The sequence below is a fragment of the Bombus impatiens genome, unplaced genomic scaffold (assembly GCF_000188095.3).
Source record: "Bombus impatiens unplaced genomic scaffold, BIMP_2.2 scf_0263, whole genome shotgun sequence".
Taxonomy (NCBI): domain Eukaryota; kingdom Metazoa; phylum Arthropoda; class Insecta; order Hymenoptera; family Apidae; genus Bombus; species Bombus impatiens.
In genome coordinates, this window is record NT_176682.1 from 584,059 (window position 1) to 589,380 (window position 5,322).

At 36.3% G+C, this 5,322-nt stretch overlaps 1 protein-coding gene across 12 annotated transcripts in view; it reads right to left on the minus strand.

The window, feature by feature from the left end:
* Positions 1 to 5,322, minus strand: part of LOC100744969 (TLD domain-containing protein 2) — a 312,724-nt gene that overhangs the window by 127,533 nt on the left and 179,869 nt on the right. The window lies entirely within an intron of this gene.

Consider the following 5,322-nt stretch of genomic DNA (forward strand, 5'->3'; position numbering starts at 1 on the left):
AGTCGAAAATATAGAATAAAAATTTTTCGTTCGAGGCTTTGTTTTCGAGAAAATCGACTTTGAATTTTCGCTCGGTACGCGTGCACTTTATCACGTTTCGTTATAACGGATCTCACTGTAGATCGTTGTCTCGATGGAAAAATGTAACAAAAAAAATTAAAAAAAAATTTTTATTCTATATTTTCGACTTCTTTTTTCGCGTAGAGTCACCCTTTTCCGCTTGTACCACCAGTTACCAACCACCCAGTATATTGATATCGATAAATCAATCGACTAAGCTTCTTTTCTCTTGTCTCTCGTACGTGTGTACGTCGTACTTCATACTCGTGTTTACGAGATATTTAATCTTGTATAGAAAATATCATTTAGCATAGCTCGACGTAATGTTACGTAGAATTCTTGGCGTTCCACAGTGCGTTCACCGTAGGACAAAAAACCGAAAAGTCAACTTTTACGCTGGCGCTTAAAAGTCTCATAGGAATGTGTTCTTGGATATGTATATTAATAGGAATAGAAGTGTTTTCGAAGCAAACAAACGAGAGTTCAATCATGCCTGGATACACCGTTTGCGAACATGCAAATGGCAAATTTCATTCTTTAACTGAGCTAGCGTGTTTTATGGAAGAGGAATTTTGCTTTTATTATTTTCAATAGAGAATGTTATCGATGTGATTTTTTGTTTCTTTCTTTCCTCGTTTCTGAAGCGAAATCAATAATGTAAATTTTTATAATATAATTATTTAATTAGTTAATATTATAATGTAGAAATACTTCTCAAAACATCTTCGTGATTTTTAATGAAAATACGTGTACATATATCCTGCATGAGATCACGGAAAAATTAGCTGCATCTATCAAGTAGTTGGACCACAATTTTTAAAATCCTTTTTCTGGGTCACCGACGACCTATCGCGAATAAATCTATCTTCAATGTGTACACATTATATATACGTATATACTTGCGCTATATTACATTATATTTACACATATTTACGGTATTATATATTTACAGCAAATTTATCACCTAACTACATTTTCCTTGACTATTTATAGAGAGAACAATAATACGATCATAATATACTGAAATATGGATAAATCGTAAGACATCAAAGTTTAAATATATAGGGTGGTTGGTAACTCGTGGTACAAGTGGAAAGGGGGCGATTTTACGCGAAAAAAGAAGTCGAAAATATACAACAAAAATTTTTAGTTTGAGGCTTTGTTTTCGAGAAAATCAACTTTGAATTTTCGCTCGGTATGCGTGCACTTTATCACATCTCGTTATAACGGATCTCACTGTAGATCGTTGTCTCGATGGAAAAATTAAAAAAAAAATTTAAAAAAATGTTTATTCTATATTTTCGATATGTATATCCTTTTTGTATATAAATTTTGTATATATGACATGTGTAATTTGATTCTGACAAAAATAACATATTATTATAATAATATAATATTTTAATATATTATTATTATTTTTACAAATAGTAAATAAAAATACGGTTAGATAATAAATTATGATACATAATGAAATTGATCTAAAATAACATACGAAATAAATGACGTCTCTCAGATGTCTTTCTATATTGGAGGGTTAAATATGCAAAAATGCGTATAATATGTAACAATAAAACTATATAATGTTTCTCTTCCATGCTTTATGGTAATTTTCATTTAGTCTTAAAATTAACCTGAAAATTTTTAAATAATGTCGAAAATTTGTCGAAACACGAAGATCCTTCGAAGATGCTTCGTGATTACGGACAGTAACTGTAATGGAGAAAGGGTTTTTCATACGAGGACTCTGCTATTTGTATCACATTTGGGTGAATTGAATATCTAATATTTAATATTACGAATTTAATATTATTGATGCGTGAATATGTTGTAACTTTGAAGCACCCAGGGATTATCTTTGGTTCTCTTCGTTCCATTTTTGTATGCACTCTACGTTTCTCGAACGGAATATTGGAATTTTCTATTTTTCTTGAGATTTCTTTTTCGAACTTTGGGCATTCTTGTCCAAAGGAATGGAATATTTCATTTTGCAATTTGTTTCGATTTCAAAGTAGAATCAAAAGTAGTGAGAAATAAAATACTACAGGATATTTCGTTTGAAAAGTATCAATAATGAGACTTTGAAACTTTCTTGAAATTCTTTTTAGCATGCCGATTATCTGAGTTCGTTATTCCAATAAAATTTTCACACTTCGTTCCGATCCTTAATGTATAAAAATTGGAAAAAATGAGAAATGAAATTTACGATTCGGATGAAACGACTTCCTTCTCTGTAGATTAACGTTAAACGCCTATTTCCGTTAAATAAACGATATGGTGTTCGATCTATTAGATACCGAAACGATCGTTGCTAATTTAATATTTCCATACAATGGAGAATCGTCTAATTGCGGCGTTAACACATAATAGAACAATTTTATCTCCCCTCAAGGAACATCGGCTGATGGAACGACTCAAATAGCTGTCTGCCAATTATACGCGAGATTAACATCGATATGGTGCCGGTCGAGTTAAGATAGTCGGTATATGTACGGATTTACGAGCTTTATCAGTAGATCAAATCTTAATTCGAATCTACATCGGTCATACACTAGACGCACGTTACTCTCACTCTTCAACTTCGCAATAAAATTTGAAATAAAATTCACAGTTACTTAAATATAGGCATAAATTCGAAAATTGTTTCTCTATAAAAGGCGAGAAATTAGAATTTGTTTCTCCTGTAATTTTTACGTGAAACTCATTGCACATAATGCGAAGACTATGTGGGAAAACACGATAAATCTATATTTGTTAACTTACTGATTTTTAAATTATTCGCTGGTTGGAATAGAGTATTCTAATATAACTTACAATTAGTGGAAGTTACATTTTCAAAACAGAAAATAAATCGAAGAAGTTTTGTATAAGATCCAAAGAATAATGTATCTTACCAAAATTAAAATTTTGGAAATATTCAAAAACAGTAACAACGCGTATTTAATCCCTAGACCAAATGAAAACCAGTTTGGATAATTTGGATAATTAAGCTGTGAACTTCGCGAGATAAAACACTATTTTCATCTACGAAGAATGTAAAAGGACAACTCTTTTTGCCAACAACAATTTTCCTCTTTTCTCTAATCTACCAGCTCGAAGCCAGATCTAGGAAAATGCATACATATTCATAGGAACGCTGTTGGATTAAAATTTCTATTCGGCTTATCAGATTTCCACAGAACGATCTATTCACCGGTTGCGCCGATTCGCATCAGATGGCTCAAATTGATTCGAGGAAAATCTAGCGTCGCGATACGTGAGCAGAATATAGGGCAGAACGTCGTTTGCTGTTCTTTGGCATTCTCTCAGTCGTGGCTGCAACTGTCAGGACTTGGAGGTGGACAGGCGACTCGTTGGCAGACAAGGGAGTCGGTGAGGCAACCGGTGGAACACATCGGTACGGTCTGTTTAATATTCCGCCGCGACTTGAAGCGGAAACGGTATCTTCCGTGCGTTAAACGAAAACGACGCTCGAAACGACGATCGTCCCACGAAAAGAAAGGAAAAATTCGTACGAGTCTATTATACTGATCGAATTTGTACGTTGCGATCTTCTGCTTCAAATAATTGTCAATCGAGAAATCCTTCACTCGAAACATCGAACTGATAACTTCGTTATACTGCATATACTATAAATGTATTTCATTATACAATATCTCTTTGTATCATCTCTATTTTTATCTCTTTGTATCATCTGCTTCCCTCGTGTCATAAATGATCTATCGAATTTATCTAACTATATAGCAGTTCAATCCGAAGCTAGAATCTTAATGGCTAACGAAGCTGGTCTCGAATAGATAGCAGCCGTAGCTCTAACTTTAATAACCAGCATGTCAAAAAATCGTAACTGTGTAATGGAGCAAAATAGCTTCTTTGTGTTATCCTGCTCTTAGCGTGTCCTCTCCGATGTTACAGGTTATCAATCAAATTAATTATCCATGCGATCGTAAATTCTCGAGTCTCGACTGAAGATCAAGAACTACCTGCAAAACCATAACCTGGTCGTAATTTCTTCTTTGAGAGTTATGCGCATTCTTTGGATCGTTGCGTCTTTAAATTCCGTGCAAACGCATGAAACTAGCGATCAACAGCCGCCTCCAACTCTTCAACAAGCATCGTGTCAAAAATCCTGAGTCATACCTAAGTACAGTGGAGAAATAAGAAGCCTGCATCGCCACGAACAGAGCTATCTCGAGCCCACGCTCGAGACTCAAGACACCTCGTCGAGCCCTGGTTCTTTGTTCGGCCAAACCAGCCTCTCCTTCCACGCTCACCTACACAAGCACACAAGTATACGTTCAATCCTTTCTTCTCTCATCCGGTTTGACCAGCGATTCCCGAGCTACAACTTTTATCTTTCCTGCGTGTTTCACCATCTGGAAAGGTGGAAAGAGAGACGAAAGGTGGACGGGGCCGGGCTGCTTATCGTTCGAAACGGCTAATAATCGACTCGGAGAACACAGGGCACGGTAAAAAAATTGGCAAGATCGAGCGCGTGGATCTCGTGCACGGGTGGCGCTCGATCCGCGCGTGAATCAGAGCGTGACGTCTGGATGCAGTCGTTTCACGATCGCAGAACACGCGCTTTTCGCGCCTTCCCTCCTGTCTTCGCCTAAATTACAATCCTTTGGCACTTATAACGCATCGGTGGACGTAGACACGGAATGTCCATTCTCATGTGGGACAAATTGTAATTGCGCTTGTTTCTGTTCTTTCATATATCTTCGCACGCTAATAATTATAGTAGCCAACGATCGTATTAGGTTGTCCGAAAAATGTCTTTCTTTCGTAAACGTGTTTTTTTACAACGATGCACCTTCACACAAACGTGAAACAAAGTCTGTGAAATGTCGCCGTGTTTATCTCAACAGAACAAAATGGATCGTACGAAATTCGATAAAATAATATGTCGGGTTTACATTAGAATTAGGGTTAGGAGCGTGAAACGAATCTTCGTTTGGGTTACACGTTGTCGTTATGCAATAGAGAAGACATTGACTAGTGCAAATACGATTATTATAGAACCGGACAAGTAACCGTGGTAGTTAGGTACTCGAGAAACTAATGACAATGATCCTAGGTTCAATAACGAATCCGCGGTCGACGGGATGATAGATGAACGTACTCACAAAATCTAAGTCGGACGCGTAATATTCACTGATCGTAAGGGGTTACTCCTTTTTCATCGATGAGATCGCGTGCGGGAATGACTTTCCCATGCCGATGATGCCACAGAGGAAAACTATATTGGGGTGTGTCTAAGGA